The sequence below is a fragment of the Schistocerca gregaria genome, chromosome 7 (assembly GCF_023897955.1).
Source record: "Schistocerca gregaria isolate iqSchGreg1 chromosome 7, iqSchGreg1.2, whole genome shotgun sequence".
Lineage (NCBI taxonomy): Eukaryota > Metazoa > Arthropoda > Insecta > Orthoptera > Acrididae > Schistocerca > Schistocerca gregaria.
The window spans coordinates 220,031,085-220,045,325 of record NC_064926.1 but is presented as its reverse complement, the minus strand read 5'-3'; the positions used below and the strand labels follow the sequence as shown (position 1 = coordinate 220,045,325).

At 42.9% G+C, this 14,241-nt stretch overlaps 1 non-coding gene across 1 annotated transcript; it reads left to right on the top strand.

Moving 5' to 3' along the window:
- Positions 1 to 1,683: 1,683 nt before the first annotated feature.
- On the top strand, positions 1,684 to 1,758 carry Trnal-caa (transfer RNA leucine (anticodon CAA)). The gene has a single exon. It is a non-coding gene; the product is annotated as a tRNA-Leu (tRNA).
- Positions 1,759 to 14,241: the final 12,483 nt, after the last annotated feature.

Here is a 14,241-nt window from a genome sequence, read left to right as displayed (position 1 = left end):
CTTGCAGTCAATTTTCCCAGGAAACATGTAAATTATTGTTCAAAAATTAAATAGCTCTCGCCAGTACAAGTGTTTATTAGAGTATTGTGTAAAAGTCTGAAGTAAATCGGTTAAAAACTTCTCAAGAGTTCATATTTTAAGTGTAGTTAATGGATGGAAGGAAAAACAGGAGGCCAGCAAAGACTCAAATTTGTGCATGAAACTTCTTTTGCAAAGATTATCACTAACGCAGGCTTCCAAAGCATGGACGTAAAAAAGGAAGGGAGGTTGCATTACGTCACAAACTTGAAGCCTATGTCCGCCATCTTAATTAGCGTGAAACATTTGGTTCACTGCATTCGTACCTTCATGGTTCACCGCGGTGATACTACCCCATGACGTCATGCTGAAGTACCCGTGCCCAGTTTCGACAGCGATGAGTGCTTTGATTGTGTCGAGACGTAATTGTTTCGTCAAAAACGTCTGCTTTCGTTGTTTACGGGTGTGCTAATGGGTCATATCGTAATCTGAAGTTTTAAGGAATCTAATTTCATTCATTAGTGGAGCCGTTCAAGCAATATTTTCTTCAGCATACACGAATTATTGTGTCACTGTTTACTTATATCGTAGTGGTTTTATTTCTAACGTTTGACTTTTAAATTTACCGTACTTCACTCAGTTTCCGTTATTTCTCTTCTTGCATGTGTTTTTCATTGCCTTCCAAGTCGCAGACGCTCCGATATCCGAGTCACACAATATCAGTGGCAGATACAGAAAATCCTCAAGAAGGGGGTGCTAAAGATATCTTGAGCCACCTTTACTTTTACCCTAATAAAAAATAGTCGTCACATGAAAAGTAAGGAAGTTTTCAGAATGAGATTTTCACTCTGCAGCGGAGTGTGCGCTGATATGAAACCTTCCTGGCAGATTAAAACTGTGTGCCCGACCGAGACTCGAACTCGGGACCTTTGCCTTTCGCGGGCAAGTGCTCTACCAACTGAGCTACCGAAGCACGACGCACGACCGGTACTCACAGCTTTACTTCTGCCAGTATCCGTCTCCTACCTTCCAAACTTTACAGAAGCTCTTCTGCGAAACTTGCAGAACTAGCATTCCTGAAAGAAAGGATACTGTGGAGACATGGCTTAGCCACAGCCTGGGGGATGTTTCCAGAATGAGATTTTCACTCTGCAGCGGAGTGTGCGCTGATATGAAACTTCCTGGCAGATTAAAACTGTGTGCCCGACCGAGACTCGAACTCGGGACCTTTGCCTTTCGCGGGCAAGTGCTCTACCAACTGAGCTACCGAAGCACGACTCACGACCGGTACTCACAGCTCTACTTCTGCCAGTATCCGTCTCCTACCTTCCAAACTTTACAGAAGCTCTTCTGCGAAACTTGCAGAACTAGCACTCCTGAAAGAAAGGATACTGTGGAGACATGGCTTAGCCACAGCCTGGGGGATGTTTCCAGAATGAGATTTTCACTCTGCAGCGGAGTGTTTCATATCAGCGCACACTCCGCTGCAGAGTGAAAATCTCATTCTGGAAACATCCCCCAGGCTGTGGCTAAGCCATGTCTCCACAGTATCCTTTCTTTCAGGAGTGCTAGTTCTGCAAGTTTCGCAGAAGAGCTTCTGTAAAGTTTGGAAGGTAGGAGACGGATACTGGCAGAAGTAAAGCTGTGAGTAGCGGTCGTGAGTCGTGCTTCGGTAGCTCAGTTGGTAGAGCACTTGCCCGCAAAAGGCAAAGGTCCCGAGTTCGAGTCTCGGCCGGGCACACAGTTTTAATCTGTAAGGAAGTTTTATTTAAACTGATTAAACACATATATAAGGCAATGCCATCTGGTGATATAAATAAAGTTACAATGGTGGTTGGTTCTCTTCTTTAAATGATGAATTCTATGCGCCCATTCTTCCTGGCAAATTGGTTAACAACATCGTCAATAGGACAATCAATGGCAGGGTGAGTGTTGAACAGAGCTAAGCCATTAAGTCGACCCTCCTTCAATGTCGACCTCAGCCACGTCTTTGCACGCCGCAGTGTTGGAAAACGTCTTTCTACTGTACGAATAGATGCAGGTAGACAAGCAAATATTTTGTACAGCGTGTGAAAAGTAGGGTAGTCAGATATAGGACAGACAGACAACGCTTGCATAACAGAGTCACGATCATTATGGGCGTTTATACTCGTTTGTTTGTATTGAAGAATCTCTCCTATTAGTCTCTTCTTAATCGCAAAGAGAGATTCTTCTTCAAAGAACGGTAGTTCAGCTAAGCACTGATTCAATTTATGTGTCACACCATTTCCGTCATGTTTCAGTAGTTGTGGGGGCAAAAGGATGTTGAATTTTAAATGATAAATGTTTTCTTTAGCAAAACGTTCTCTCATGTCAGTCCTAACATGGTCCAGCGTTGGAATAAAAAGTTATTTTCCAATATGCCATAGCATCATCATTATGATCGCATTTTTCTCTGTGTCTTTGTCTGCCTGTAAGACGAGGAACAGTCATCTCCACGTCTAACTCTTCCATAACTTACGAGTCTCGTAACAGTGTTTTTGCTGGGAAATAACTACGAATCACTATTATTAATACTTCACAATCAACTCATCACTCTCACTCTTGAGTAATTCTTCACATCTGCACTTGCTGCAACTAAGACATTTTACTTATTCGTTCTTCATTCTTCAGTCTTAATATTTCTGCTTCTGAATGTAAACTAGCTTCCTATTCGGCGGATAGTCCGTATTTATAACGCTACGTATGGAAGGTTCTCTGTACAAGAAAATAGTAAAATATTCGATACTTTTCTCGAACAAATGCCAGACAGAATAACATATCGAGATCACTAGGATGGCCGTGACTTTTCTAGTAGGTATGTGTTAGCTATCTATGTGTCAGACAGAAACGTATAAAATACGATGAGCCGGACGCGCGTGCAACATAGGAAAGTACAACTACTCGATAACTCAATTCAGTCGAGTCGACTGACGAAACGAACGAATAGCGTGCTGGCTGACAGGCGGGGGCGGCGCGGGTTGCAATGTGGGCGGCCATACGTGTCCGCCACTGCACTGTATCAACCGTCTCGCCCGCTCCACACCCAGCTACGTAGCTGCACTGATTGCTGGGACAGCGTCTCATGCCCTAAATTTTTCTGGGCGATAATTGTTATACATTGTTCACATTTCCTCCCCCTTTAATAATTTCTGGCTAGAACAGCCGTAGACAGCGGCCATGTGTCATGCAGTTCTGTGTGTGTGACCGTATGAACGCGTATGTGTGCTGTGCTTCCTTTCCTTTTTCTGAAAATTTATGTGAACACCTTTCTTGTCGTGCCTGTCTTGTGCTCGACGTGTGAGTATCAATCTATCAGTTTCACGGTATAGTTATTCCCTCTTGATTTTGCTGTAGATAATGCACTGCACTTTAAGGAGCAATGATGTTCATAATTACAACACAAAAAGAAAAATGGCATTCATTACGTCAAATTAATATTGGCTGTAGCACAAGAAGGGGTTCATAATGCTGCCATGAAATGTTTTGATCACTTACCCATTGATACAAAATGTCTGGCACATAGCAAAGTAAAATTTCGAACTAAACTGAGAAGTTTTTCTTTGACAACCTGTCCTTTTCCGCGAAAGATTGTGTATTGCTGTAATGTGTAAATGGTGATGGCTGACTAACAGATGTCTGTCTTCAATTAAAAATCGTACAAACCAATAAATGATCAGCATGGAAGCATATTCACAAAAACAACTGATGTCAATATATAACGACTCGTTCCATATCAATACAATTTATCGTGGAAATCCTACATGGAACATAGAACTAACTAAGTAACTATTAGTATATCACAAAGCGTGGTATAGGCTTACGTACTTCGAAAATCTTAAAATGAAATGCAAAAGTAAAATGAATCACATGATCAAAGTAGACGTAGATTTCAATTGTGATCATTTTGGTTATGTCCGAAAAACTGACATAGTTACTGCCGTAGAATATTCCTGGAAAAGAAGTAAACAGCCAACTGATGGAGAGGTAGGCCTACATCTAATATAGGTTACGCTGACATTACTAAAAAGTTACATACTTGCATGTTAAAGCAAAATATCCATTTTAAGGGGCTTAAGCGTTTGAGACTATTCCCTGAATCACATTTGAAGCATTCCACATTACTGGAAAATGTTTAAAAATTATATCGTTTTTTTACGCTGTAAGTTGCTGTTATTAGCCACACACTGAACGACGCATCCTAGGTAATATTTCAGAGTGAGAGGATGGCTCAACTACAGTGAGACTAATGGACTACCTAATGAAACAAGAACTCTATTCTGCATGGAGGCATACCTCAAAGCAGTTGTGTTTCTTTGACATTTCGATTATCATTCAGATTTTTGACATTCACAAGCTACGGTAGCATGCCTTACTGCTTTAATCATTGCACACATTTATGGGTTAACGAAGAACACGTAGGTACTTGTTTTTTTGCAAACGTGAACACTAAAAATGTTGTGCATATGCGCTGAAAGCTGTATACATAACGAACAAGAAGCAAGACCGATACCAGTAAACAAAGAAGCATTGGTTTCGGAGTTCCAGTTTCATTTGCTGTCGATACAAATACAGCAACAGTGGAATTAAATGGATTATGAAAGCATGCTTTTCACGTCACTTCCTTCTCTTCCTGGTTATCCGAAATGCAGCAGCAAAAATCAAGTTACGTTAACGTGGCCAAATGTGCCATATTACTGCAGTTAATACGTATTCAAGAAGAGAAAAACATTCGAAACTGCCTTCCAGACACTAAATTATTTATGTAAGCAATATAATTTGTGGTATTTAAAACAGGCGTTGCGTGCACACGATAGAAATAATGAAAAAGATGCAATCATAAGCAGTAGTCTCCTAATGTTCTAGGCTAGTTAAGATGGCGGCAGACCCAGCCCACTGTGGCTTCAAACAGTGTACAGCGTAGATCTGTACTGCCATGCACATTTAGATTATCTTGTCTCATTTATTAATATACATCCTCATGCAATGCTGTGCAATTTAGGTGTACATATATTGAGTCTTATTGTAGTACAATGGCAGCCCATTTCCAGAGAAGCATTTACTAATTTTCCAAGACGTTATTCAGTTGGTAGAATGTAGTTCTTCAAGAAGCACATGTAGAATTTCTATGCTCATTTATATTTCACATACAAGAATATGGAGACATTATGAATGAAACCTTCTGCCCTTATTATCTGCTGCGGATACAACATCCCCAAGGAAGAGATGAAGACAGACGATTCGAATTTGGCCGTTGGCCTGTTGCAAAAGGCCGAGTAATCAGAATGATACTGTTTGCTGATGAAATCAATTTCACTCGTGACGGTGTTAATAATACTCGTGACAAACAATGGCAGTCCGACGAATGCTCACACGCTTTTATGGACAAGGGCATAGAAAGGAGGGGCAGGGGATAACCGCCACCCCCAAGCCATGAAGGTTTTCTTCTTTTTTTTCGTGGCCTTGAAGTCAACTACGTCAGTTATTAGTTGTAAAGATATGAGATTAACTTGAAAATGACTGCAGTTTACGAGCAGTGAGAAGTGGCACAAGTCTGTAAGTTCTCGATGCTAAACTGATCTTCTTCCCCGCACTTGTAATCGGTGCAAGTCGGTACACTTCGTGTCGACTGTCTTATGTTTACGACTGCAGCCAACTTCAGTGATCTAACAGCTGGAGCACAAGAGCAACGCACCGAACTCGTGTTGCGTGTGTCAATTGAAAAATAAATAGCGCAACGAGTTCGTTTGAACACGGATATCTCTATGATGTGCTGTCACAAAGCCTCGTTACTTCCCTGTTTAATTTGCACCATAGCTCCTGATATCTCCCCTTACGCACGCCTACAGCAGCATCATTGTGTAGCAGGCAGGTAAGTTAACATTCTTTCTCTCACGCCTCCTCGACATAGGGACAAAGTTCCCCTTCCTGCTTTCTCCGCACCTCACGATCCAGTGATGTGGGAGTTTAACGTAGCACTGACAACTTCCAGATTACATTATTAGTTGTGGTCGATCACTTAGTGCAAAAATTCTGAAAAAAACTGTGTACAGCTCGGTGTATTGCAAGATTTGATGCTGTCACTGTGTTTTTGTAGCTGCGGGAGCCTTTGATTGAAGCGCTGAGTGCTATGTCGTGTTGACCAAATGATTCCTTAGACACAGTTATAGAGACAAATTCTTTAATTTGCTCTATTCTGTTCTATTCTATAGTGTAAACTTATCACCCTTCTCTAAGTGATAGGCAAGATGCTTAAATTTGGTTGTACATTAAGCAAAATTATTCAGAAAGAAGCCAGGAAAGTAGCTGAATACACTAGATAAGAATTAGATACTCTGATGGTACAAAGGCTTTCAGGCCTGTTCTTGAGAGAGTAACTGGTATTTGTCGAAAAAGCTGGATGTCTGAATTTCTATCTCCCACGTGGTTAAGATCCAAAGAAACTGACAACTTCCAAATTACATGCAAGGTCCGAGAATATTGTTATCTGTCACTAAAAACTGTTATTACATTCCTAGAGTTTAGGTTTTCTCGTCATTTATCTTATTTCTGTTGTCCATGATGAGGACTATTCCCTCAATAAATTGTTTTCCTACCATTAAAATTATTTTGAAAATATCAAGTTTTAATTTTATTTATTTATTTTTGGAAAATGTGGCTATGGTGTTATCTGCTTAAGCTGTGAATGTATTTAAATTAACAGTTCGGGAAAGAAACAGGACACAAGACTCAAGTCATAAACGGTCAACTGTGCTTTCATTGCAGTGAAAGTTTTGTCGAACGTACCTAACAACAACGTTCTTCAGTTACAAGGGGCGTTCAATAAGTAATGCAACACATTTTTCTCCTCGGACAATTTCGGTTGAAAAATGGTGAAATTTGTTGTAGGACACTGTGGTGGAATATTCCCCCTTCAACCCCTATAGTTTCATTAGTTTCATGTAGTTCCGAAAGGTGGCAGCGCTACACGTTTCCTTCAAAATGGCGATTGTAAAGGAGGTGCGTACCAAACAAATAGCTCTCATTTAGTTTCTCTTAGCGGATAACCAGTACATCGCTTATATTCATAGGGGGTTGCAGAATACGTACGGAGATAAGGAGACCAGGTAGTGAACAAAGGCATGGTGAGTCACTGGGTGCGGCGTCTGTCATCATCGCAACAAAGTCGCAGAGACCTGTGCGATCTCCCGCGCGCTTGCCGGCTGCACACAGCTGTGATTCCTGCAATGTTGGAACGCGCGGACACTCTCACTGCCGGTGATCGAAGGATCACAATCAAACACCCCGTTGCTCGACTGGGCGTCTCTGTCGGTAGTGCTGACACACTCGTCCACCAGATGGTGTGCCAGCTGGGCTCGTCGCCCCCTAACACAAGACCATGAAGAGCAATGATGGACCATCTGTGCGGAATTTCGTAGGTGTTACAAAGCTGATCGTGAGAGCTTTTTGGCGAACATCGTCACACGCGATGAAAAATGGTTCATCACTTTGAATTGGGAACAAAGCAGTAGTTTATGGAGTGGCACCAAACTACCTACGTCTCCTTCGAAGAACAAGTTCAAACCTTATCGTCAGCTGGAAAGTCGTGGCGATGGTCTTTTGCAATTCTGTAGGGGTTATTGTGTTTGATGTGTATTGTGATACCCTCATGAATTTGGAAGGACGACTTCACTGAATTCGTCGCCACAAAAATGCAAACGAGCATCTGCTTGGTGATTAAAATTCTTCTGGGTATTATGCCACGTCATTGCTAAAAACTAACAACAACAATAAACTAAAACCGACATTTCGGCCGAATTGGCCGAATTGTAACGGCCTTCTTCAGGGTACGATTGGTTTTACATGGGGATAATTGCATCTAATTATTACACACTATCGATGTATGACGTCACTGTTGTAAAGCTTTTAATTGGCCCTCTGATATGTCTGGCTAGTCATGACGTAAGGGAAGATGGATGTCTATGTCGTCAACGATTGGTAGCTGTCCGCCAATCAGCGTTCGGCTTCTGGTCGGCAAGGTTTCCTCCTGGTGTGCGCGGAAGTGAACTGACAGTTGCTCTACAGCTGTTTGTGCAGATACGTCCGTGACCCGTGTAGCTTCTGCCCCGCGACCGCTCGCCGCCCGTTGGACTGGGATGACCGGCAGCCAGGACTCCGGAAGTTTATAGCCATCTTCTCTGTAGATGTTGTAAGGCTGCTTCATAATTTCGATCGCCTCCCGTATTTTGTGTTCTCGCATCCACAATTCTTTCGCCAGTACTCGGGCTTCCTGGAACCTGATACGTTATCCACAGCCACGGTGGTGTTCCGCTATCGCCGATTTATTATGTTGTTCTAATCGTACATAGCGCTCGTGTTCTGCTACTCGTAAGCTGACAGGTCTCCCTGTTTCTCCTATGTAGGTAGCTCCGCACTCACACCGTAGTTCGTAAACACCTGCAGCGTTAAGATTGTTTACCACATCCTTGGTGGAACCTATCATTTCGTGGATCCTGTGACTGCTTCGAAAAATCGGTTTGAAACCTCATCGGCGGAGGACGTTGCGTAGCCATTCACTGACGCCTTTACATATGGTAAGGGTACCAGTGGAAGCTTCTCTTCTTTGTCATCTTCTCGTGTTCTGCTCCCTTTGGTTTTAGCTACCTTTCTTATGATGTTGTCATCATAGCCTTTGGCTCGAAACGTGTGTTGTAGCTCCTTTAATTCTTCTTTGATGTTGTTTTCATCGCTTATACGGTAGGATCGGGCAATTAACGTATGTAGAACAGAATACTTTTGAGCTGGTGGTGGTGGCTCTCCGCATGAAGGTACCGATTAGTGTGCGTACGTTTCCGGTATACTTTGTGTCCCAGTTTACCTTCGGCAGCTCTGCATACTTCCACTTCAAGATGGCAAGGTACCATTGTTTTCAGTCTCAAGTGTGAATTTTATATTTTTGTGCAGGCTATTTAAGTGCTGGAGGAAGTTTCCAAAAAAATGGCTCAAATGGCTCTGAGCTCTATGGGACTCAACTGCTGTGGTCATCAGTCCCCTAGAACTTAGAACTACTTAAACCTAACAACCTAAGGACATCACACACATCCATGTCCGAGGCAGGATTCGAACCTGCGACCGTAGCAGCCGCACGGTTCCGGACTGCGCGCCTAGAACCGCGAGACCACCGCGGCCGCTTCGCCGTGAGGCCAGATAAGGAATGTGTCGTCCACATATCGTAGCCAACAACTGGGACGTAACGGAGCAGAAGCTAGAGCCGTTTGTTCAAAGGCTTCCGTGAAGATAACTACAGCTACAGGGGAGGGCGGGGAAACCATTGCCATTCCATCTAACTGTTCGTAATATTTTCCCCGCGAGGTGACGTACGTAGATGACACGCATAAGCGCACCAGATCGCAGATATCTGGTGGGATCTGATTCTGCAGAATGCGGTTCTAGTTGTTTATTGTTGTTGGTTTTTAGCAATGACGCGACATAATACCCAGAAGAATTTTAATCACTATGACACCGGCCGCGGAAGCCTACATTCTTAGAACATCTCCTTCTCCATGAGAATGCAAGGCCTCAAATATGCGCATCCGATAGGAGCCCATAAAACTGTATGGGACTGGTATCTGTTATCCGCCTTACATTCCAGATATCGCACGTTCTTACTTCCATCTGTCTGGCCCAATGAAGGACGCACTCCACGAGACGCAGTACGTGGATGGTGTGAAGATTATTGATGCAGCAAGGTGTTGGCTCCGGCGTGGATCAGTAGAGTGTTACCATGCGGGCATACAGACGCTCTTAAACGTTCTTAATAAGGCAGCGTAAGGCCATCGCATTGAAAGGAGATTATGTTTAAACATGATGTGGCCCCTTTTGAAGAATGCTTATTACAAGTGGTTCTAGGCTGCTTAGGACAAGACAGAAAGCTGCAAGTGCTAGAGAACATTGCCTTGCAGCGAACGTTACACGGCTGTTACAACATTAGAGTTGTTGAGTCACCCACGATGCAGGCGTGCCGGCCTTCTTCCACAGACAGAAGATGCTGGCAACCAATTTTCGTCTTGCTTGTGGTACGTCTCGAAACCGGCATAAGCGGAACCTTGGAGAGTGTGACAGCAACGAACCTGAAAACTGAAGGGGGGCTTCGTTTGCTACGGGGTTGAGATCACTCGTTTGCAAGTCATTATCATTTTAAACTTGCAACTCACCTGTGTTGGATATTATAGAATTCATATTGGCAGGCTATGAAGAGGTTGCTTATTTTTGCTAGCAGGAATTTCTTTTATTCTTTTTGTTCCGGCCTGCTGTGACAGAACATCTTGGCCATATTCTTATTTTTGGCTACGTAACCTTCTCTGATTATTTTGCCCGTTATTTGATTAAGGTTTAGGGCCACCTAAGTTTTCACAACAATCTTTATACCAGTTGAATTTATTATTTCCAGGCCTTCCTTTTCACCTACGGATATTGTAAGATCGCAACGGATAACGCAAAAGTATTTTAGGGGGATAGTCAGAGAAGACTACTTGCTATGAACTAATTTTGTCCAAGAACTTAAGATTTGGAGAGCGTATTCAGCAAACGCTACTAATATGACACACTTTTCCGGCATGTTGAGAAATAATTTACCGATAACGGAAATTGGCTTCAAATGTGAAAATCTTAATTTTCGATTACTCTTTTGCCTTTTTAACAGTAATCTTTCCCCACTTAACAGACGAACAAACATTCATGATACTTTTATAAGGGATCCTATGTCTTTCTCACTTGAGAATTACAAATCGCGTTGGCTTTAATTTGCATAGTCATGTGGTTATCGGAAGATCTAGGCAGCACGTGGTCAGTGCTCTATTTTAAAACACAGACATTCACGTCCACTAATTCCGCACGGGCAAGCGAATGTCGACAGCATTTTTAGCCAGAATAATTGTATACACGTCGTGGCTGGCATCGAGCAGGCATATTTTTAGCGTGAAGCTCTTGGAAACAAATCGACGGTACACACTCGATACAGTTTTTTTTAATAATTTAATAATGTTCACCACAAATAAAAATAAGAAGGCAAGCTGTAACTATTAAGGTTTGGGTTGAGATCTGAATTTATAGACCGCGTGGTCGCGCCTAACGGAAATCAAATTATTCTGCACCCGATTAATTGAACTACAAATTATAACCGGTACCTAAATGATCACTGCAAAATTAGCTTTGGTCAAACCCTCCTGTTCCTGCTCTCTGTCTTTCACCGACTCCGTTTAGGTTGGTAGAAGATTAAGAAACCCACCACTTCTCTTCACTCACACATGACCACACACTTTAAGGTTGGGCGAAAAATAATCGAAATAAGGACACAGGACGTGCACATAAAAATGAAAAAGAAAATACGTCGACCCATATTGTTTCTACAGGCTGAAATTATTTCACAGTTAATTAGTTGCATAAAAGATCGATTTAATTCTGATTTTGTATATTAGTTAGTATGAAGATTTGTTTTAGCACTAATTTTAATCGTGTAACGACACCTATTGTGACGTTACATTAGATTTATTTTAGCACTAATTTTAATCATATAACGACACCTATTGTGACGTTACAAACTATCACATCTAAGCCAATATTATCTTGATAATCATCATCTAATAACTATTATCATGACATATAGATAAGTGGCTGGTTAGTTAATGCCTTAGCTTGGCGTGCAGTCTTGAAGTAAATACCAATTGGCAGTAGCCATTTTACATTTATGATGATGTGCGAACCTGGTAACGTGGGAACGAGAAGCGTGACTTGTGTTTTCTAAGAAGGAAACATATTCGAGACGAAACTGTCACATGTATACCCCTCTTCTTTAGAGGTTGAGGGTGGGGACTATATACGCATGTAGTAGTATTGTCATTCAATCGATTGGCGTCTGCGTCATTCTTTCTTCCATTATATGCTACGCATAGATTAAAAGTAATAAAATCACAAAAAATGGTTCAAATGGCTCTGAGCACTATGGGACTCAACTGCTGTGGTCATTAGTCCCCTAGAACTTAGAACTACTTAAACCTAACTAACCTAAGGACATCACACAAATCCATGCCCGAGGCAGGATTCGAACCTGCGACCGTAGCAGTTCCCGGTTCCGGACTGCGCGCCTAGAACCGCGAGACCACCGCGGCCGGCATAAAATCACCAATAATCTTGTTATAGGAATGCAAATTTAATTTTGATATTTTCATTATATCGGCCCCGTACTGTATTTAATTTTTCAAAGATGATGTCATTTTTAAGATTTCACTTCAATTTTTTCTTGTTGTTAACGGCCGGCCTCGGTGGCCGAGCGGTTCTAGGCGCTTCAGCTCGGAACTGCGCGACTGCTGCGGTCGCAGGTTCGAATCCTGCCTCGGGCATGGATTTGCGTGCCGTTCTTAGGTTAGTTAGATTTAAGTAGTTCTAAGTTCTATGGGACTGATGACCTCAGATATTAAGTCCCATAGTGCTCAGAGCCATTTGAACCATTTTGTTGTTAACGCCCACTTATGACGTAATTCGATCTGTTACTGTTGCAACAACAAAACATGCACGTGCCTCTGGGAAAAACGCAACTATGTTGGTCAAGACTATGTTTGTTCAAATGTCGAAACACTAGTGTGCCAAACTTAAGGATGAAAGTAAGTTTCGCATGATGTGTCATTGCTAATTAACATAGCTCGATGATACTTGGACAATAAATAGAAATGGTACAGTACAGAAGGTAACTGCAAGAAATACGCAATGAGTCCGCAGCTCGTGGTCTCGCGGTCGCGTTCTTGCTTCCCGGGTTCGATTACCTGCGGGGTCAGGTATTTTCACCTGACTCGAGATGACTGTGTGTTTGTGTTGTTCTCACCATTTCATCATCATTCATGAAAGTGGCGAGACTGGACTGAGCAAAGGTTGGTAATTTGTACGGGTGCTGATAACTGCGCAGTTGAGTGCCTCACAAACCAAACATCATCATCATCCAGAATGAGACTTTCACTCTGCAGCGGAGTGTGCGCTGATATTAAACTTCCTGGCAGATTAAAACTGTGTGCCTGGCCGAGACTCGAACTCGGGACCTTTGCCTTTCGCGAGCAAGGGCTCTACCATCTGACTTACCCAAGCACGGCTCACACCCCCTCCTCACAACTTTACTTCTGCCAGTACCTCGTCTCCTACTTTCCAAACTTTTCAGAAGCTCTTCTGCGAACGTAGCAGAACTAGCACTCCTGCAAGAAAGGATATTTCGTGGACATGGCTTAGCCACAGCCTGGGGGATGTTTCCAGAATGAGATTTTCACTTTGCAGTGGAGTGTGCGCTGATATGAAACTTCCAGGCAGATTAAAACTGCGTGCCCGACGGACCCCTTGCCCGCGGAGGCAAAGTTCCCGAGTTCGAGTCTCGCTCCGGCACACAGTCTTAATCTGCCAGGAAGTTTCATCATCATCAATACTCTATGAGATGAACAGAAATGACACTATCATTCAAAAACAATAATTACACTGAAGTCACCACGGTTCATGATGGTACCCTGGACATTAGGAAAGGCGGGACATGGTTCTTTGTGGGATTTGTGATCAACACGGATGGTACTGCATGCTCTGCGATGTGGTCCATGCTGGCCACCAAGTATGTAATGAGTTCTTGTGGTGTGGAGTTCCGTTCCTGCACCAGCGAGGTTTACAACTGCTGCACAGTCGTTGGTGTCTGTGGTACGCTTTCCCGACCCATAGCACGCGTGCTAGACGTTAACTGAATGGGGTAGCCAGCAGGCCCGTCCATTTGCTGAATACACGCGCACGTTGTTCGATGTGGTTGCACATTCCCATCCACAAAAATGGAGTCAGGGCCAAGTGCATCCTTGGAATGACTAACGTGGGGAAGAAGTACAGTTGTTTCAGAAATCTTACATCATTTTGTAACTACTAGCATGTGTTGACAGACAACAGACATTTCCTCACTTTCGACAATGTCTGGATATTGACTGTCATAGTCGGCAGTGGTGGCCGCGCGATTCTGGGCGCTACAGTCTGGAACCACGCGACCGCTACGGTCGCAGGTTCGAATCGTGCCTCGGGCATGGATGTGTGTGATGTCCTTAGGTTAGTTAAGTTTAAGTAGTTCTAAGTTCTAGGGGACTGATGACATCAGTAGTTGAGTCCCATAGTGCTCAGAGCCATTTTGACTGTCATACACTTCAATGGCTCTACGACGAA